This window comes from Argiope bruennichi, chromosome 3 (genome assembly GCF_947563725.1).
Source record: "Argiope bruennichi chromosome 3, qqArgBrue1.1, whole genome shotgun sequence".
Lineage (NCBI taxonomy): Eukaryota > Metazoa > Arthropoda > Arachnida > Araneae > Araneidae > Argiope > Argiope bruennichi.
In genome coordinates this window covers 125,003,899-125,027,855 of record NC_079153.1, presented here as the reverse complement: position 1 = coordinate 125,027,855, position 23,957 = coordinate 125,003,899, and positions in this window count along the sequence as shown.

The following is a 23,957-nucleotide window of genomic DNA, read 5'->3' as shown; positions in this document are numbered from 1 at the left end:
ATTCTCATTACGACTCGGCAATAAGTTTTAAGTATTGTGTAAATCTGGTTTTAAAAGAACAATGCTAAGAATATTAATAGATTCTGCGCATGTGCGGGAACTTGACTCTTAAAATTCCGATAAAATATAGAAATATTTTAAATTTATAATATTGTTTTGAAATATATGATTTGGAATGATTCATAGTAACTATATGAATAATAGAGAAATATAGATAAAATTTATTTAAAAAAAAGAAAAATTATAAATTATTTGTCGATCTCGAGATTCGAACAGAAGTTTAGCAAAATACAATGACACACCCTGCCGATCTAGCCACCAAGACTCGTACTTCGAGAGCTGCTGAAGGGTCAAAGATTCTCATTACGACTCGGCAATAAGTTCTAAGTATTGTGTAAATCTGGTTTTAAAAGCACACTGCTAAGAATATTAATAGATTCTGCGCATGTGCGGGAACTTGACTTTTAAATTTCGATAAAATATAGAAATATTTTAAATTTATGATATTGTTTTGAAATATATGATTTGGAATGATTCATAGTAACGCTATGAATAATGGAGAAATATAGATAAAATTTATTTAAAAAAAAGAAAAATTATAAATTATTTGTCGATCTCGAGATTCGAACAGAAGTTTAGCAAAATACAATGACACACCCTGCCGATCTAGCCACCAAGACTCGTACTTCGAGAGCTGCTGAAGGGTCAAAGATTCTCATTACGACTCGGCAATAAGTTCTAAGTATTGTGTAAATCTGGTTTTAAAAGCACACTGCTAAGAATATTAATATGTTCTGCGCATGTGCGGGAACTTAACCCTCTCGATTCCAGCGGGGCGGTTTGAGGCGGTTTGAGAATTTACCCTATAACATCCACGTGGGGCGGTTTGGGGCGGCTGTAAGCCGTTTTAGGGGTGATGGGTATTAAAAGAGGCTACTCTACAGAACACTCCAAGAGGTCCTCGTTATCTTTGACAATCGCGGCTTTTTCACAGTAGTTTCCCCTGTGCCTTAGAGCGGTAGGGGTTGAGGAGGAATTCACTAAATGGATTGTTGGCGTACATTTTGTATTTTGAAAGGGTTTTAGTTTCTGTTTTCACGTGTTGTTAGCTCAAAATTGGAAAGATTTTATGGCCATTTATAAAAGAAATTTTCCACTGAAGTTCTCTGGTAACGATGAATGATATATAAGGATACCGACACGTTGTTTATTTTTCGGACAAGCATCAGAAGCCCTTTTCAGTAGTAAGACTATTGTAATGATATAAAGACAAACAATTGCATTGTCAATGCGGCCTATTCACATCGCAGTTTTCTCACAAAATGGGTAGCGACAGTTGTTACTATGGAAGGAAGTCGTTTTACACTCCAAGCATCTTATTCTTTCATCAAAGGACTGTCGGAAATTCTGAGGCCGTGTACAAACTACCGCTTTTAAAATAGAATTAAAAAACAAAACAAAAAAAAAGATTGGATGTATCGCCCTCTTCAAAGAATGAGATAAGTTATATAAATACTGAGTTCCTTTTTAGAATGCCATTATGAAAATTTTTCTTCAGTTGTGAATTTCTGAATCTTTATTTTATGTACTGTGAATCGGGTGTTTGGATTATCAGAGTAATTTTTCTATTGAAACGCTTATTATTTCTTCATTATGAGTAAAAGAAATCGTGAACACACTAAAGAAGAAATTAAAGCAATTTTACTTGATTCTGATGAAAGTGACAGTGATCTATCAACGAAGATGATGGTTGGCCAAAAAATGATACTTTAGCTGATCTCTCGTTTATTCTAAGCAAAGAAGCAGGAGATGAAACTAACGAGGGTCAGATGAACGAGAGAGATAGAGATGAGGAGTCAAAAAATGCTATATAATGTACAAATTATCAAAAATTTGCAAATGATTCCCTCGTGTGGAAATTTGTGGAAATTTAATATGAAGCTTTCGTTCAAAAATTTATCTTGTCTTAACAATACTATAGAAAACTTCACATAACATTTTAAAATCAGAAATTCAGCTTGAAAAATTCAACATGATAGTTCATACTAAAAATGTAATATTTATGATTAATGTAATTTTAAATGTGTTAAATCTTCATATTTAGTTTATGAAGAATGTAATGTTTTAGTAAAATGTTCAGGCTGAAAACTGAAGGAATGTTTTTTCGAAATATATTTCGCTGAGTAATTTTTCCCCCGAATTTTATTTCATTATTAAATGAAGTTTTAAAAATATGTTATCTCATCTATCGAAACAATTCGATAAATGAGATATATAACGTTTGACGTAATATATTCCCTTGGTTAGAAAAAAAATTTAATAGTTATATTTTAAAAGATTAGTAAAAATGAGTGGCAAAATAAAGATATTTTTGGAATTTATATTTAGCCTACATTCTTTTTCGATTATTTAATGTAAAAGCAAGAATCCGTAAGGTTTTGGAAAAAAAAAATGTGAAAACTTCTTTAAAAATTTAATTAAAGTTCTAAAACTTTTCTCTTAGTATCACTATCGAAAATGCAAAGTAATATTTTATATTTAAAAATTCAATAAAGATAATCGTTTATACTAAAAAATTGCTAAAGACAATAAAAAAAAATCTTATCTGAGTGTTGAAAGAACATATTATTTTCGAAACATCTTTCAAAAAGAGCAATAACATTTTTTTTACCCAACGATTGTTTTTATTTCGGTATTAAATGAAGATTTAAAACATTATCTTGTTTATCACTGGAAAGCATTGACATCTATACTATGTAAAAAAATGTACTAATTGCATTGATATATGTATAATGTATGTTTTACATTACTATGTAAAAAATTTTTACATGGTAATATATGACATATTATTTAATTTTGGCAATAAAAAAAGTGTAAAAGCCTATTGAGAATTAAATGGAACATAAAGATGTTTTTGAAATTGCTAGTAAAGCCAGTTTTTATTTAAATGGTTTGGAAGCCTAACATGAAACTTACAAAAAAAATTTAATTATAGAATAAATTTCAAGTTTTTTGTAAAAAAATATACCCCACAAAGAGGATGAGCGAAACACTTCACACTAAAAAATATAAATACATTAGAATAAAACTCTTAAGCTGATGGAAAATGAATCTCGTTGTCGAAAACCGCAAGGCAATTATTCAAGGTAGAGCGTCGACAGTTTTATTACTTCAGAGTGGGGAGGTTAACTGCCCCTCAGCTAGGAAGAGTCCATGTCTTCCAGAGACACGTTGAGAAAGTCTGGATGTTAAAGGGAGTGCCACTTGAAAAGTGCTTGGATGTTAAAGAGTTAACTCTTAAAATTCCTGGTAAATATAGAAATATTTTAAATTTATAATATTGTTTTGAAATTTATGATTTGGAATGATACATAGTAACTCTATGAATTATGGAGAAATAAAGATAAAATTTATTTAAAAAAAAGAAAAATTATAAATTATTTGTCGATCTCGAGATTCGAACAGAAGACCAGCAAAATACAATGACACATCCTGCCGATCTAGCCACCAAGACTCGTACCTCGAGAGTGGCTGAAGGGTCAAAGACTCTTATTACGACTCGGCAATAAGTTTTAAGTATTGTGTAAATCTGGTTTTAAAAGAACAATGCTAAGAATATTAATAGATTCTGCGCATGTGCGGGAACTTGACTCTTAAAATTCCGATAAAATATAGAAATATTTTAAATTTATAATATTGTTTTGAAATATATGATTTGGAATGATTCATAGTAACTATATGAATAATAGAGAAATAAAGATAAAATTTATTTAAAAAAAAGAAAAATTATAAATTATTTGTCGATCTCGAGATTCGAACAGAAGAATAGCAAAATACAATGACACACCCTGCCGATCTAGCCACCAAGACTCGTACCTCGAGAGCTTCTGGAGGGTCAAAGATTCTGATTGCAACTCGGCAATAAGTTTTAAGTATTGTGTAAATCTGGTTTTAAAAGCACAATGCTAAGAATATTAATAGATTCTGCGCATGTGCGCGAACTTGACTCTTAAAATTCCGATAAAATATAGAAATATTTTTAATTTATAATATTGTTTTGAAATATATGATTTGGAATGATTCATAGTAACTCTATGAATAATGGAGAAATAAAGATAAAATTTATTTAAAAAAAAGAAAAATTATAAATTATTTGTCGATCTCGAGATTCGAACAGAAGTTTAGCAAAATACAATGACACACCCTGCCGATCTAGCGACCAAGACTCGTACCTCGAGAGTTTCTGAATGGTCAAAGACTCTTATTACGACTCGGCAATAAGTTTTAAGTATTGTGTAAATCTGGTTTTAAAAGAACAATGCTAAGAATATTAATAGATTCTGCGCATGTGCGGGAACTTGACTCTTAAAATTCCGATAAAATATAGAAATATTTTAAATTTATAATATTGTTTTGAAATATATGATTTGGAATGATTCATAGTAACTCTATGAATAATAGAGAAATAAAGATAAAATTTATTTAAAAAAAAGAAAAATTATAAATTATTTGTCGATCTCGAGATTCGAACAGAAGACCAGTAAAATACAATGACACATCCTGCCGATCTAGCCACCAAGACTCGTACCTCGAGAGCTGCTGAAGGGTCAAAGACTCTTATTACGACTCGGCAATAAGTTTTAAGTATTGTGTAAATCTGGTTTTAAAAGCACAATTCTAAGACGATTAAAAGATTCTTCGCATGTGCGGGAACTTGATTCTTAAAATTCCGATAAAATATAGAAATATTTAAAATTTATAATATTGTTTTGAAATATATGATTTGGAATGATTCATAGTAACGCTATGAATAATGGAGAAATATAGATAAAATTTATTTAAAAAAAAAGAAAAATTATAAATTATTTGTCGATCTCGAGATTCGAACAGAAGTTTAGCAAAATACAATGACACACCCTGCCGATCTAGCCACCAAGACTCGTACCGCGAGAGCTGCTGAAGGGTCAAAGATTCTCATTACGACTCGGCAATAAGTTCTAAGTATTGTGTAAATCTGGTTTTAAAAGCACACTGCTAAGAATATTAATAGATTCTGCGCATGTGCGGGAACTTGACTTTTACAATTCCGATAAAATATAGAAATATTTTAAATTTATAATATTGTTTTGAAATATATGCTTTGGAATGATTCATAGTAACGCTATGAATAATGGAGAAATATAGATAAAATTTATTTAAAAAAAAGAAAAATTATAAATTATTTGTCGATCTCGAGATTCGAACAGAAGTTTAGCAAAATACAATGACACACCCTGCCGATCTAGCCACCAAGACTCGTACCTCGAGAGCTGCTGAAGGGTCAAAGATTCTAATTACGACTCGGCAATAAGTTTTAAGTATTGTGTAAATCTGGTTTTAAAAGCACACTGCTAAGAATATTAATATGTTCTGCGCATGTGCGGGAACTTGACTCTTAAAATTCCGATAAAATATAGAAATAAATTAAATTTATAATATTGTTTTGAAATATATGATTTGGAATGATTCATAGTAACTCTATGAATAATAGAGAAATAAAGATAAAATTTATTTAAAAAAAAGAAAAATTATAAATTATATGTCGATCTCGAGATTCGAACAGAAGACCAGCATAATACAATGACACACCCTGCCGATCTAGCCACCAAGACTCGTACCTCGAGAGCTTCTGAAGGGTCAAAGATTCTGATTGCGACTCGGCAATAAGTTTTAAGTATTCTGTAAATCTGGTTTTAAAAGCACACTGCTAAGAATATTAATATATTCTGCGCATGTGCGGGAACTTAACTCTTAAAATTCCTATAAAATATAGAAATATTTTAAATTTATAATATTGTTTTGAAATATATGATTTGGAATGATTCATAGTAACTCTATGAATAATGGAGAAATAAAGATAAAATTTATTTAAAAAAAAGAAAAATTATAAATTATTTGTCGATCTCGAGATTCGAACAGAAGACCAGTAAAATACAATGACACATCCTGCCGATCTAGCCACCAAGACTCGTACCTCGAGAGCTGCTGAAGGGTCAAAGACTCTTATTACGACTCGGCAATAAGTTTTAAGTATTGTGTAAATCTGGTTTTAAAAGCACAATTCTAAGACGATTAAAAGATTCTTCGCATGTGCGGGAACTTGATTCTTAAAATTCCGATAAAATATAGAAATATTTAAAATTTATAATATTGTTTTGAAATATATGATTTGGAATGATTCATAGTAACGCTATGAATAATGGAGAAATATAGATAAAATTTATTTAAAAAAAAGAAAAATTATAAATTATTTGTCGATCTCGAGATTCGAACAGAAGTTTAGCAAAATACAATGACACACCCTGCCGATCTAGCCACCAAGACTCGTACCTCGAGAGCTGCTGAAGGGTCAAAGATTCTCATTACGACTCGGCAATAAGTTCTAAGTATTGTGTAAATCTGGTTTTAAAAGCACACTGCTAAGAATATTAATAGATTCTGCGCATGTGCGGGAACTTGACTTTTAAAATTCCGATAAAATATAGAAATATTTTAAATTTATAATATTGTTTTGAAATATATGATTTGGAATGATTCATAGTAACGCTATGAATAATGGAGAAATATAGATAAAATTTATTTAAAAAAAAAGAAAAATTATAAATTATTTGTCGATCTCGAGATTCGAACAGAAGACCAGCAAAATACAATGACACATCCTGCCGATCTAGCCACCAAGACTCGTACCTCGAGAGCTGCTGAAGGGTCAAAGATTCTCATTACGACTCGGCAATAAGTTTTAAGTATTGTGTAAATCTGGGTTTAAAAGAACAATGCTAAGAATATTATTAGATTCTGCGCATGTGCGGGAACTTGACTCTCAAAATTCCGTTAAAATATAGAAATATTTTAAATTTATAATATTGTTTTGAAATATATGATTTGGAATGATTCATAGTAACTCTATGAATAATAGAGAAATAAAGATAAAATTTATTTAAAAAAAAGAAAAATTATAAATTATTTGTCGATCTCGAGATTCGAACAGAAGACCAGCAAAATACAATGACACACCCTGCCGATCAAGCCACCAAGACTTCTACATCGAGGGCTTCTGAAGGGTCAAAGATTCTCATTACGACTCGGCAATACGTTTTAAGTATTGTATAAATCTGGTTTTAAAAGCACAATGCTAAGAATATTAATAGATTCTGCGCATGTGCGGGAACTTAACTCTTAAAATTTCTATAAAATATAGAAATATTTTAAATTTATAATATTGTTTTGAAATATATGATTTGGAATGATTCATAGCAACTCTATGAATAATAGAGAAATAAAGATAAAATTTATTAAAAAAAAAAGAAAAATTATAAATTATTTGTCGATCTCGAGATTCGAACAGAAGACCAGCAAAATACAATGACACACCCTGCCGATCTAGCCACCAAGACACGTACCTCGAGAGCTTCTGAAGGGTCAAAGATTCTGATTGCGACTCGGCAATAAATTCTAAGTATTGTGTAAATCTGGTTTTAAAAGCACACTGCTAAGAATATTAATATGTTCTGCGCATGTGCGGGAACTTAACTCTTAAAATTCCTATAAAATATAGAAATATATTAAATTTATAATATTGTTTTGAAATATATGATTTGGAATGATTCATAGTAACTCTATGAATAATGGAGAAATAAAGATAAAATTTATTTAAAAAAAAAGAAAAATTATAAATTATTTGTCGATCTCGAGATTCGAACAGAAGAGCAGCAAAATACAATGACACATCCTGCCGATCTAGCCACCAAGACTCGTGCCTCGAGAGCTGCTGAAGGGTCAAAGACTCTTATTACGGCTCGGCAATAAGTTTTAAGTATTGTGTAAATCTGGTTTTAAAAGCACAATGCTAAGATAATTAATAGATTCTGCGCATGTGCGGGAACTTGACTCTTAAAATTCCGATAAAATATAGAAATATTTTAAATTTATAATATTGTTTTGAAATATATGATTTGGAATGATTCATAGTAACTCTATGAATAATAGAGAAATAAAGATAAAATTTATTTAAAAAAAAGAAAAATTATAAATTATTTGTCGAACTCGAGATTCGAACAGAAGACCAGCAAAATACAATGACACACCCTGCCGATCTAACCACCAAGACTCGTACCTCGAGAGCTTCTGAAGGGTCAAAGATTCTGATTGCGACTCGGCAATAAGTTTTAAGTATTGTGTAAATCTGGTTTTAAAAGAACAATGCTAAGAATATTAATAGATTCTGCGCATGTGCGGGAACTTGACTCTCAAAATTCCGATAAAATATAGAAATATTTTAAATTTATAATATTGTTTTGAAATATATGATTTGGAATGATTCATAGTAACTCTATGAATAATAGAGAAATAAAGATAAAATTTATTTAAAAAAAAGAAAAATTATAAATTATTTGTCGATCTCGAGATTCGAACAGAAGACCAGCAAAATACAATGACACACCCTGCCGATCAAGCCACCAAGACTCCTACATCGAGGGCTTCTGAAGGGTCAAAGATTCTCATTACGACTCGGCAATACGTTTTAAGTATTGTGTAAATCTGGTTTTAAAAGCACAATGCTAAGAATATTAATATATTCTGCGCATGTGCGGGAACTTAACTCTTAAAATTTCTATAAAATATAGAAATATTTTAAATTTATTATATTGTTTTGAAATATATGATTTGGAATGATTCATAGCAACTCTATGAATAATAGAGAAATAAAGATAAAATTTATTAAAAAAAAAGAAAACTTATAAATAATTTGTCGATCTCGAGATTCGAACAGAAGAGCAGCAAAATACAATGATACATCCTGCCGATCTAGCCACCAAGACTCGTGCCTCGAGAGCTGCTGAAGGGTCAAAGACTCTTATTACGACTCGGCAATAAGTTTTAAGTATTGTGTAAATCTGGTTTTAAAAGCACAATGCTAAGATAATTAATAGATTCTGCGCATGTGCGGGAACTTGACTCTTAAAATTCCGATAAAATATAGAAATATTTTAAATTTATAATATTGTTTTGAAATATATGATTTGGAATGATTCATAGTAACTCTATGAATAATAGAGAAATATAGATAAAATTTATTTAAAAAAAAGAAAAATTATAAATTATTTGTCGATCTCGAGATTCGAACAGAAGTTTAGCAAAATACAATGACACACCCTGCCGATCTAGCCACCAAGACTCGTACCTCGAGAGCTGCTGAAGGGTCAAAGATTCTCATTACGACTCGGCAATAAGTTTTAAGTATTGTGTAAATCTGGTTTTAAAAGAACAATGCTAAGAATATTAATAGATTCTGCGCATGTGCGGGAACTTGACTCTTAAAATTCCGATAAAATATAGAAATATTTTAAATTTATAATATTGTTTTGAAATATATGATTTGGAATGATTCATAGTAACTCTATGAATAATAGAGAAATAAAGATAAAATTTATTTAAAAAAAAGAAAAATTATAAATTATTTGTCGATCTCGAGACTCGAACAGAAGACCAGCAAAATACAATGACACACCCTGCCGATCTAGCCACCAAGACTCGTACCTCAAGAGCTTCTGAAGGGTCAAAGATTCTGATTGCAACTCGGCAATAAGTTTTAAGTATTGTGTAAATCTGGTTTTAAAAGCACAATGCTAAGAATATTAATAGATTCTGCGCATGTGCGGGAACTTAACTCTTAAAAATCCTGTAAAATATAGAAATATTTTAAATTTATAATATTGTTTTGAAATATATGATTTGGAATGATTCATAGTAACTCTATGAATAATGGAGAAATAAAGATAAAATTTATTTAAAAAAAAGAAAAATTATAAATTATTTGTCGATCTCGAGATTCGAACAGAAGACCAGCAAAATACAATGACACATACTGCCCATCTAGCCACCAAGACTCGTACCTCGGGAGCTGCTGAAGGGTCAAAGATTCTCATTACGACTCGGCAATAAGTTTTAAGTATTGTGTAAATCTGGTTTTAAAAGAACAATGCTAAGAATATTAATAGATTCTGCGCATGTGCGGGAACTTGACTCTTAAAATTCCGATAAAATATAGAAATATTTTAAATTTATAATATTGTTTTGAAATATATGATTTGGAATGATTCATAGTAACTGTATGAATAATGGAGAAATAAAGATAAAATTTATTTAAAAAAAAGAAAAATTATAAATTATTTGTCGATCTCGAGATTCGAACAGAAGACCAGCAAAATACAATGACACATACTGCCAATCTAGCCACCAAGACTCGTACCTCGGGAGCTGCTGAAGGGTCAAAGATTCTCATTACGACTCGGCAATAAGTTTTAAGTATTGTGTAAATCTGGTTTTAAAAGAACAATGCTAAGAATATTAATAGATTCTGCGCATGTGCGTTAACTTGACTCTTAAAATTTCTATAAAATATAGAAATATTTTAAATTTATAATATTGTTTTGAAATATATGATTTGGAATGATTCATAGCAACTCTATGAATAATAGAGAAATAAAGATAAAATTTATTAAAAAAAAAGAAAAATTATAAATAATTTGTCGATCTCGAGATTCGAACAGAAGAGCAGCAAAATACAATGATACATCCTGCCGATCTAGCCACCAAGACTCGTGCCTCGAGAGCTGCTGAAGGGTCAAAGACTCTTATTACGACTCGGCAATAAGTTTTAAGTATTGTGTAAATCTGGTTTTAAAAGCACAATGCTAAGATAATTAATAGATTCTGCGCATGTGCGGGAACTTGACTCTTAAAATTCCGATAAAATATAGAAATATATTAAATTTATAATATTGTTTTGAAATATATGATTTGGAATGATTCATAGTAACTCTATGAATAATGGAGAAATAAAGAAAAAATTTATTTAAAAATAAGAAAAATTATAAATTATTTGTCGATATCGAGATTCGAACTGAAGAACAGCAAAATACAATGACACACCGTGCCGATCTAGCCACCAACACTCGTACCTCGAGAGCTTCTGAAGGGTCACAGATTCTCATTACGACTCGGCAATAAGTATTAAGTATTGTGTAAATCTGGTTTTAAAAGCACAATGCTAAGAATATTAATAGATTCTGCGCATGTGCGCGAACTTGACTTTTAAAATTCCGATAAAATATAGAAATATTTTAAATTTATAATATTGTTTTGAAATATATGATTTGGAATGATTCATAGTAACTCTATGAATAATAGAGAAATAAAGAAAAAATTTATTTAAAAAAAATAAAAATTATAAATTATTTGTCGATCTCGAGATTCGAACAGAAGACCAGCAAAATACAATGAAAACCCTGCCGATCTAGCCACCAAGACTCGAACCTCCAGAGCTTCTGAAGGGTCAAAGATTCTCATTGCGACTCGGCAATAAGTTTTAAGTATTGTGTAAATCTGGTTTTAAAAGCACAATGTTAAGAATATTAATAGATTCTGCGCATGTGCGGGAACTTGCCTCTTAAAATTCCGATAAAATATAGAAATATTTTAAATTTATAATATTGTTTTGAAATATATGATTTGGAATGATTCATAGTAACTCTATGAATAATGGAGAAATAAAGAAAAAATTTATTTAAAAATAAGAAAAATTATAAATTATTTGTCGATATCGAGATTCGAACTGAAGAACAGCAAAATAGAATGACACACCGTGCCGATCTAGCCACCAACACTCGTACCTCGAGAGCTTCTGAAGGGTCAAAGATTCTGATTGCGACTCGGCAATAAGTTTTAAGTATTGTGTAAATCTGGTTTTAAAAGCACAATGCTAAGAATATTAATAGATTCTGTGCATGTGCGCGAACTTGACTCTTAAAATTCCGATAAAATATAGAAATATTTTAAATTTATAATATTGTTTTGAAATATATGATTTGGAATGATTCATAGTAACTCTATGAATAATGGAGAAATAAAGAAAAAATTTATTTAAAAATAAGAAAAATTATAAATTATTTGTCGATATCGAGATTCGAACTGAAGAACAGCAAAATACAATGACACACCGTGCCGATCTAGCCACCAACACTCGTACCTCGAGAGCTTCTGAAGGGTCAAAGATTCTGATTGCGACTCGGCAATAAGTTTTAAGTATTGTGTAAATCTGGTTTTAAAAGCACAATGCTAAGAATATTAATAGATTCTGTGCATGTGCCCGAACTTGACTCTTAAAATTCCGATAAAATATAGAAATATTTTAAATTTATAATATTGTTTTGAAATATATGATTTGGAATGATTCATAGTAACTCTATGAATAATGGAGAAATAAAGATAAAATTTATTTAAAAAAAAGAAAAATTATAAATTATTTGTCGATCTCGAGATTCGAACAGAAGACCAGCAAAATACAATGACACACCCTGCCGATCTAGCCACCAAGACTCGGACCTCGAGAGTTTCTGAATGGTCAAAGACTCTTATTACGACTCGGCAATAAGTTTTAAGTATTGTGTAAATCTGGTTTTAAAAGAACAATGCTAAGAATATTAATAGATTCTGCGCATGTGCGGGAACTTGACTCTTAAAATTCCGATAAAATATAGAAATATTTTAAATTTATAATATTGTTTTGAAATATATGATTTGGAATGATTCATAGTAACTCTATGAATAATAGAGAAATAAAGATAAAATTTATTTAAAAAAAAGAAAAATTATAAATTATTTGTCGATCTCGAGATTCGAACAGAAGACCAGCAAAATACAATGACACACCCTGCCGATCTAGCCACCAAGACTCGTACCTCGAGAGCTGCTGAAGGGTCAAAGACTCTTATTACGACTCGGCAATAAGTTTTAAGTATTGTGTAAATCTGGTTTTAAAAGCACAATTCTAAGAAGATTATAAGATTCTTCGCATGTGCGGGAACTTGATTCTTAAAATTCCGATAAAATATAGAAATATTTAAAATTTATAATATTGTTTTGAAATATATGATTTGGAATGATTCATAGTAACGCTATGAATAATGGAGAAATATAGATAAAATTTATTTAAAAAAAAAGAAAAATTATAAATTATTTGTCGATCTCAAGATTCGAACAGAAGACCAGCAAAATACAATGACTCACAATGCCGATCTAGCCACCAAGACTCGTACCTCGAGAGCTTCTGAAGGGTCAAAGATTCTTATTGCGACTCGGCAATAAGTTTTAAGTATTGTGTAAATCTGGTTTTAAAAGCACAATGCTAAGAATATTAATAGATTCTGCGCATGTGCGCGAACTTGACTCTTAAAATTCCGATAAAATATAGAAATATTTTAAATTTATAATATTGTTTTGAAATATATGATTTGGAATGATTCATAGTAACTCTATGAATAATGGAGAAATAAAGATAAAATTTATTTAAAAAAAAGAAAAATTATAAATTATTTGTCGATCTCGAGATTCGAACAGAAGACCAGCAAAATACAATGACACACCCTGCCGATCTAGCCACCAAGACTCGCACCTCGAGAGTTTCTGAATGGTCAAAGACTCTTATTACGACTCGGCAATAAGTTTTAAGTATTGTATAAATCTGGTTTTAAAACAACAATGCTAAGAATATTAATAGATTCTTCGCTTGTGCGGGAACTTGATTCTTAAAATTCCGATAAAATATAGAAATATTTTAAATTTATAATATTGTTTTGAAATATATGATTTGGAATGATTCATAGTAACGCTATGAATAATGGAGAAATATAGATAAAATTTATTTAAAAAAAGAAAAATTATAAATTATTTGTCGATCTCGAGATTCGAACAGAAGTTTAGCAAAATACAATGACACACCCTGCCGATCTAGCCACCAAGACTCGTACCTCGAGAGCTGCTGAAGGGTCAAAGATTCTCATTACGACTCGGCAATAAGTTCTAAGTATTGTGTAAATCTGGTTTTAAAAGCACACTGCTAAGAATATTAATAGATTCTGCGCATGTGCGGGAACTTAACTCTTAAAATTCCTGGTAAATATAGAAATATTTTAAATTTATAATATTGTTTTGAAATATATGATTTGGAATGATTCATAGTAACTCTATGAATAATGGAGAAATAAAGATAAAATTTATTTAAACTAAAGAAAAATTATAAATTATTTGTCGATCTCGAGATTCGAACAGAAGACCAGCAAAATACAATGACACATCCTGCCGATCTAGCCACCAAGACTCGTACCTCGAGAGCTGCTGAAGGGTCAAAGATTCTCATTACGATTCGGCAATAAGTTTTAAGTATTGTGTAAATCTGGTTTTAAAAGAACAATGCTAAGAATATTAATAGATTCTGCGCATGTGCGGGAACTTGACTCTTAAAATTCCGATAAAATATAGAAATATTTTAAATTTATAATATTGTTTTGAAATATATGATTTGGAATGATTCATAGTAACTCTATGAATAATGGAGAAATAAAGATAAAATTTATTTAAAAAAAAGAAAAATTATAAATTATTTGTCGATCTCGAGATTCGAACAGAAGACCAGCAAAATACAATGACACACCCTGCCGATCTAGCCACCAAGACTCGGACCTCGAGAGTTTCTGAATGGTCAAAGACTCTTATTACGACTCGGCAATAAGTTTTAAGTATTGTGTAAATCTGGTTTTAAAAGAACAATGCTAAGAATATTAATAGATTCTGCGCATGTGCGGGAACTTGACTCTTAAAATTCCGATAAAATATAGAAATATTTTAAATTTATAATATTGTTTTGAAATATATGATTTGGAATGATTCATAGTAACTCTATGAATAATAGAGAAATAAAGATAAAATTTATTTAAAAAAAAGAAAAATTATAAATTATTTGTCGATCTCGAGATTCGAACAGAAGACCAGCAAAATACAATGACACACCCTGCCGATCTAGCCACCAAGACTCGTACCTCGAGAGCTGCTGAAGGGTCAAAGACTCTTATTACGACTCGGCAATAAGTTTTAAGTATTGTGTAAATCTGGTTTTAAAAGCACAATTCTAAGAAGATTATAAGATTCTTCGCATGTGCGGGAACTTGATTCTTAAAATTCCGATAAAATATAGAAATATTTAAAATTTATAATATTGTTTTGAAATATATGATTTGGAATGATTCATAGTAACGCTATGAATAATGGAGAAATATAGATAAAATTTATTTAAAAAAAAAGAAAAATTATAAATTATTTGTCGATCTCAAGATTCGAACAGAAGACCAGCAAAATACAATGACTCACAATGCCGATCTAGCCACCAAGACTCGTACCTCGAGAGCTTCTGAAGGGTCAAAGATTCTTATTGCGACTCGGCAATAAGTTTTAAGTATTGTGTAAATCTGGTTTTAAAAGCACAATGCTAAGAATATTAATAGATTCTGCGCATGTGCGCGAACTTGACTCTTAAAATTCCGATAAAATATAGAAATATTTTAAATTTATAATATTGTTTTGAAATATATGATTTGGAATGATTCATAGTAACTCTATGAATAATGGAGAAATAAAGATAAAATTTATTTAAAAAAAAGAAAAATTATAAATTATTTGTCGATCTCGAGATTCGAACAGAAGACCAGCAAAATACAATGACACACCCTGCCGATCTAGCCACCAAGACTCGCACCTCGAGAGTTTCTGAATGGTCAAAGACTCTTATTACGACTCGGCAATAAGTTTTAAGTATTGTATAAATCTGGTTTTAAAACAACAATGCTAAGAATATTAATAGATTCTTCGCTTGTGCGGGAACTTGATTCTTAAAATTCCGATAAAATATAGAAATATTTTAAATTTATAATATTGTTTTGAAATATATGATTTGGAATGATTCATAGTAACGCTATGAATAATGGAGAAATATAGATAAAATTTATTTAAAAAAAGAAAAATTATAAATTATTTGTCGATCTCGAGATTCGAACAGAAGTTTAGCAAAATACAATGACACACCCTGCCGATCTAGCCACCAAGACTCGTACCTCGAGAGCTGCTGAAGGGTCAAAGATTCTCATTACGACTCGGCAATAAGTTCTAAGTATTGTGTAAATCTGGTTTTAAAAGCACACTGCTAAGAATTTTAATAGATTCTGTGCATGTGCGGGAACTTAACTCTTAAAATTCCTGGTAAATATAGAAATATTTTAAATTTATAATATTGTTTTGAAATATATGATTTGGAATGATTCATAGTAACTCTATGAATAATGGAGAAATAAAGATAAAATTTATTTAAACTAAAGAAAAATTATAAATTATTTGTCGATCTCGAGATTCGAACAGAAGACCAGCAAAATACAATGACACATCCTGCCGATCTAGCCACCAAGACTCGTACCTCGAGAGCTGCTGAAGGGTCAAAGATTCTCATTACGATTCGGCAATAAGTTTTAAGTATTGTGTAAATCTGGTTTTAAAAGAACAATGCTAAGAATATTAATAGATTCTGCGCATGTGCGGGAACTTGACTCTTAAAATTCCGATAAAATATAGAAATATTTTAAATTTATAATATTGTTTTGAAATATATGATTTGGAATGATTCATAGTAACTCTATGAATAATAGAGAAATAAAGATAAAATTTATTTAAAAAAAAGAAAAATTATAAATTATTTGTCGATCTCGAGATTCGAACAGAAGACCAGAAAAATACAATGACACACCCTGCCGATCTAGCCACCAAGACTCGTACCTCGAGAGCTTCTGAAGGGTCAAAGATTCTGATTGCGACTCGGCAATAAGTTTTAAGTATTGTGTAAATCTGGTTTTAAAAGCACACTGCTAAGAATATTAATATATTCTGCGCATGTGCGGGAACTTGATTCTTAAAATTCCGATAAAATATAGAAATATTTAAAATTTATAATATTGTTTTGAAATATATGATTTGGAATGATTCATAGTAACGCTATGAATAATGGAGAAATATAGATAAAATTTATTTAAAAAAAAGAAAAATTATAAATTATTTGTCGATCTCGAGATTCGAACAGAAGTTTAGCAAAATACAATGACACACCCTGCAGATCTAGCCACCAAGACTCGTACCTCGAGAGCTTCTGAAGGGTCAAAGATTCTGATTGCGACTCGGCAATAAGTTTTAAGCATTGTGTAAATCTGGTTTTAAAAGCACACTGCTAAGAATATTAATATATTCTGCGCCTGTGCGGGAACTTGATTCTTAAAATTCCGATAAAATATAGAAATATTTAAAATTTATAATATTGTTTTGAAATATATGATTTGGAATGATTCATAGTAACGCTATGAATAATGGAGAAATATAGATAAAATTTATTTAAAAAAAAGAAAAATTATAAATTATTTGTCGATCTCGAGATTCGAACAGAAGTTTAGCAAAATACAATGACACACCCTGCCGATCTAGCCACCAAGACTCGTACCTCGAGAGCTGCTGAAGGGTCAAAGATTCTCATTACGACTCGGCAATAAGTTCTAAGTATTGTGTAAATCTGGTTTTAAAAGCACACTGCTAAGAATATTAATAGATTCTGCGCATGTGCGGGAATTTGACTTTTAAAATTCCGATAAAATATAGAAATATTTTAAATTTATAATATTGTTTTGAAATATATGATTTGGAATGATTCATAGTAACTCTATGAATAATAGAGAAATAAAGATAAAATTTATTGTTTTGAAATATATGATTTGGAATGATTCATAATAACTCTATGAATAATAGAGAAATAAAGATAAAATTTATTTAAAAAAAATAAAAATTATAAATTATTTGTCGATCTCGAGATTCGAACAGAAGACCAGCAAAATACAATGACACACCCTGCCGATCAAGCCACCAAGACTCGTACATCGAGGGCTTCTGAAGGGTCAAAGATTCTCATTACGACTCGGCAATAAGTTTTAAGTATTGTGTAAATCTGGTTTTAAAAGCACACTGCTAAGAATATTAATATGTTCTGCGCATGTGCGGGAACTTAACTCTTAAAATTCCTATAAAATATAGAAATATTTAAAATTTATAATATTGTTTTGAAATATATGATTTGGAATGATACATAGTAACGCTATGAATAATGGAGAAATATAGATAAAATTTATTTAAAAAAAAGAAAAATCATAAATTATTTGTCGATCTCGAGATTCGAACAGAAGAACAGCAAAATACAATGACACACCGTGCCGATCTAGCCACCAACACTCGTACCTCGAGAGCTTCTGAAGGGTCAAAGATTCTCATTACGACTCGGCAATAAGTATTAAGTATTGTGTAAATCTGGTTTTAAAAGCACAATGCTAAGAATATTAATAGATTCTGCGCATGTGCGCGAACTTGACTCTTAAAATTCCGATAAAATATAGAAATATTTTAAATTTATAATATTGTTTTGAAATATATGATTTGGAATGATTCATAGTAACGCTATGAATAATGGATAAATATAGATAAAATTTATTTAAAAAAAAGAAAAATTATAAATTATTTGTCGATCTCGAGATTTGAACAGAAGACCAGCAAAATACAATGACACTCCCTGCCGATCTAGCCACTAAGACTCGTACCTCGAGAGCTGCTGAAGGGTCAAAGATTCTCATTACGACTCGGCAATAAGTTTTAAGTATTGTGTAAATCTGGTTTTAAAAGCACACTGCTAAGAATATTAATATGTTCTGCGCATGTGCGGGAACTTAACTCTTAAAATTCCTATAAAATATAGAAATATTTTAAATTTATAATATTGTTTTGAAATATATGATTTGGAATGATTCATAGTAACTCTATGAATAATGGAGAAATAAAGAAAAAATTTATTTAAAAATAAGAAAAATTATAAATTATTTGTCGATATCGAGATTCGAACTGAAGAACAGCAAAATACAATGACACACCGTGCCGATCTAGCCACCAACACTCGTACCTCGAGAGCTTCTGAAGGGTCAAAGATTCTCATTACGACTCGGCAATAAGTATTAAGTATTGTGTAAATCTGGTTTTAAAAGCACAATGCTAAGAATATTAATAGATTCTGCGCATGTGCGCGAACTTGACTCTTAAAATTCCGATAAAATATAGAAATAGTTTAAATTTATAATATTGTTTTGAAATATATGATTTGGAATGATTCATAGTAACTCTATGAATAATAGAGAAATAAAGATAAAATTTATTTAAAAAAAAGAAAAATTATAAATTATTTGTCGATCTCGAGATTCGAACAGAAGACCAGCAAAATACAATGACACACCCTGCCGATCAAGCCACCAAGACTCGTACATCGATTGCTTCTGAAGGGTCAAAGATTCTCATTACGACTCGGCAATAAGTTTTAAGTATTGTGTAAATCTGGTTTTAAAAGCACTCTGCTAAGAATATTAATATGTTCTGCGCATGTGCGGGAACTTAACTCTTAAAATTCCTATAAAATATAGAAATATTTTAAATTTATAATATTGTTTTGAAATATATGATTTGGAATGATTCATAGTAACTCTATGAATAATGGAGAAATAAAGAAAAAATTTATTTAAAAATAAGAAAAATTATAAATTATTTGTCGATATCGAGATTCGAACTGAAGAACAGCAAAATACAATGACACACCGTGCCGATCTAGCCACCAACACTCGTACCTCGAGAGCTTCTGAAGGGTCAAAGATTCTCATTACGACTCGGCAATAAGTATTAAGTATTGTGTAAATCTGGTTTTAAAAGCACAATGCTAAGAATATTAATAGATTCTGCGCATGTGCGCGAACTTGACTCTTAAAATTCCGATAAAATATAGAAATATTTTAAATTTATAATATTGTTTTGAAATATATGATTTGGAATGATTCATAGTAACTCTATCAATAATAGAGAAATAAAGTTAAAATTTATTTAAAAAAAGAAAAATTATAAATTATTTGTCGATCTCGAGATACGAACAGAAGACCAGAAAAATACAATGACACACCCTGCCGATCTAGCCACCAAGACTCGTACCTCGAGAGCTTCTGAAGGGTCAAAGATTCTGATTGCGACTCGGCAATAAGTTTTAAGTATTGTGTAAATCTGGTTTTAAAAGAACAATGCTAATAATATTAATAGATTCTGCGCATGTGCGGGAACTTGACTCTTAAAATTCCGATAAAATATAGAAATATTTTAAATTTATAATATTGTTTTGAAATATATGATTTGGAATGATTCATAGTAACTCTATGAATAATAGAGAAATAAAGATAAAATTTATTTAAAAAAAAGAAAAATTATAAATTATTTGTCGATCTCGAGATTCGAACAGAAGACCAGCAAAATACAATGACACACCCTGCCGATCAAGCCACCAAGACTCGTACATCGATTGCTTCTGAAGGGTCAAAGATTCTCATTACGACTCGGCAATAAGTTTTAAGTATTGTGTAAATCTGGTTTTAAAAGCACAATGCTAAGAATATTAATAGATTCTGCGCATGTGCGCGAACTTGACTCTTAAAATTCCGATAAAATATAGAAATACTTTAAATTTATAATATTGTTTTGAAATATATGATTTGGAATGATTCATAGTAACTCTATGAATAATGAAGAAATAAAGAAAAAATTTATTTAAAAATAAGAAAAATTATAAATTATTTGTCGATATCGAGATTCGAACTGAAGAACAGCAAAATACAATGACACACCGTGCCGATCTAGCCACCAACAGTCGTACCTCGAGAGCTTCTGAAGGGTCAAAGATTCTCATTACGACTCGGCTATAAGTATTAAGTATTGTGTAAATCTGGTTTTAAAAGCACAATGCTAAGAATATTAATAGATTCTGCGCATGTGCGCGAACTTGACTCTTAAAATTCCGATAAAATATAGAAATATTTTAAATTTATAATATTGTTTTGAAATATATGATTTGGAATGATTCATAGTAACGCTATGAATAATGGAGAAATATCGATAAAATTTATTTAAAAAAAAGAAAAATTATAAATTATTTGTCGATCTCGAGATTCGAACAGAAGTTTAGCAAAATACAATGACACACCCTGCCGATCTAGCCACCAAGACTCGTACCTCGAGAGCTGCTGAAGGGTCAAAGATTCTCATTACGACTAGGCAATAAGTATTAAGTATTGTGTAAATCTGGTTTTAAAAGCACACTGCTAAGAATATTAATATGTTCTGCGCATGTGCGGGAACTTAACTCTTAAAATTCCTATAAAATATAGAAATATTTTAAATTTATAATATTGTTTTGAAATATATGATTTGGAATGATTCATAGTAACTCTATGAATAATAGAAAAATAAAGATAAAATTTATTTTAAAAAAAGAAAAATTATAAATTATTTGTCGATCTCGAGATTCGAACAGAAGACCAGCAAAATACAATGACACATCCTGCCGATCTAGCCACCAAGACTCGTACCTCGAGAGCTGCTGAAGGGTCAAAGATTCTCATTACGACTCGGCAATAAGTTTTAAGTATTGTGTAAATCTGGTTTTAAAAGCACACTGCTAAGATTATTAATATGTTCTGCGCATGTGCGGGAACTTGACTCTTAAAATTCCGATAAAATATAGAAATATTTTAAATTTATAATATTGTTTTGAAATATATGATTTGGAATGATTCATAGTAACGCTATGAATAATGAAGAAATAAAGAAAAAATTTATTTAAAAATAAGAAAAATTATAAATTATTTGTCGATATCGAGATTCGAACTGAAGAACAGCAAAATACAATGACACACCGTGCCGATCTAGCCACCAACAGTCGTACCTCGAGAGCTTCTGAAGGGTCAAAGATTCTCATTACGACTCGGCTATAAGTATTAAGTATTGTGTAAATCTGGTTTTAAAAGCACAATGCTAAGAATATTAATAGATTCTGCGCATGTGCGCGAACTTGACTCTTAAAATTCCGATAAAATATAGAAATATTTTAAATTTATAATATTGTTTTGAAATATATGATTTGGAATGATTCATAGTAACTCTATCAATAATAGAGAAATAAAGTTAAAATTTATTTAAAAAAAGAAAAATTATAAATTATTTGTCGATCTCGAGATACGAACAGAAGACCAGAAAAATACAATGACACACCCTGCCGATCTAGCCACCAAGACTCGTACCTCGAGAGCTTCTGAAGGGTCAAAGATTCTGATTGCGACTCGGCAATAAGTTTTAAGTATTGTGTAAATCTGGTTTTAAAAGAACAATGCTAATAATATTAATAGATTCTGCGCATGTGCGGGAACTTGACTCTTAAAATTCCGATAAAATATAGAAATATTTTAAATTTATAATATTGTTTTGAAATATATGATTTGGAATGATTCATAGTAACTCTATGAATAATGAAGAAATAAAGAAAAAATTTATTTAAAAATAAGAAAAATTATAAATTATTTGTCGATATCGAGATTCGAACTGAAGAACAGCAAAATACAATGACACACCGTGCCGATCTAGCCACCAACAGTCGTACCTCGAGAGCTTCTGAAGGGTCAAAGATTCTCATTACGACTCGGCTATAAGTATTAAGTATTGTGTAAATCTGGTTTTAAAAGCACAATGCTAAGAATATTAATAGATTCTGCGCATGTGCGCGAACTTGACTCTTAAAATTCCGATAAAATATAGAAATATTTTAAATTTATAATATTGTTTTGAAATATATGATTTGGAATGATTCATAGTAACTCTATCAATAATAGAGAAATAAAGTTAAAATTTATTTAAAAAAAGAAAAATTATAAATTATTTGTCGATCTCGAAATACGAACAGAAGACCAGAAAAATACAATGACACACCCTGCCGATCTAGCCACCAAGACTCGTACCTCGAGAGCTTCTGAAGGGTCAAAGATTCTGATTGCGACTCGGCAATAAGTTTTAAGTATTGTGTAAATCTGGTTTTAAAAGAACAATGCTAATAATATTAATAGATTCTGCGCATGTGCGGGAACTTGACTCTTAAAATTCCGATAAAATATAGAAATATTTTAAATTTATAATATTGTTTTGAAATATATGATTTGGAATGATTCATAGTAACTCTATGAATAATAGAAAAATAAAGATAAAATTTATTTAAAAAAAAGAAAAATTATAAATTATTTGTCGATCTCGAGATTCGAACAGAAGACCAGCAAAATACAATGACACATCCTGCCGATCTAGCCACCAAGACTCGTACCTCGAGAGCTGCTGAAGGGTCAAAGATTCTCATTACGACTCGGCAATAAGTTTTAAGTATTGTGTAAATCTGGTTTTAAAAGCACACTGCTAAGATTATTAATATGTTCTGCGCATGTGCGGGAACTTGACTCTTAAAATTCCGATAAAATATAGAAATATTTTAAATTTATAATATTGTTTTGAAATATATGATTTGGAATGATTCATAGTAACGCTATGAATAATGGAGAAATATAGATAAAATTTATTTAAAAAAAAGAAAAATTATAAATTATTTGTCGATCTCGAGATTCGAACAGAAGTTTAGCAAAATACAATGACACACCCTGCCGATCTAGCCACCAAGACTCGTACATCGATTGCTTCTGAAGGGTCAAAGATTCTCATTACGACTCGGCAATAAGTTTTAAGTATTGTGTAAATCTGGTTTTAAAAGCACAATGCTAAGAATATTAATAGATTCTACGCATGTGCGCGAACTTGACTCTTAAAATTCCGATAAAATATAGAAATATTTTAAATTTATAATATTGTTTTGAAATATATGATTTGGAATGATTCATAGTAACGCTATGAATAATGGAGAAATATAGATAAAATTTATTTAAAAAAAAGAAAAATTATAAATTATTTGTCGATCTCGAGATTCGAACAGAAGTTTAGCAAAATACAATGACACACCCTGCCGATCTAGCCACCAAGAATCGTACATCGATTGCTTCTGAAGGGTCAAAGATTCTCATTACGACTCGGCAATAAGTATTAAGTATTGTGTAAATCTG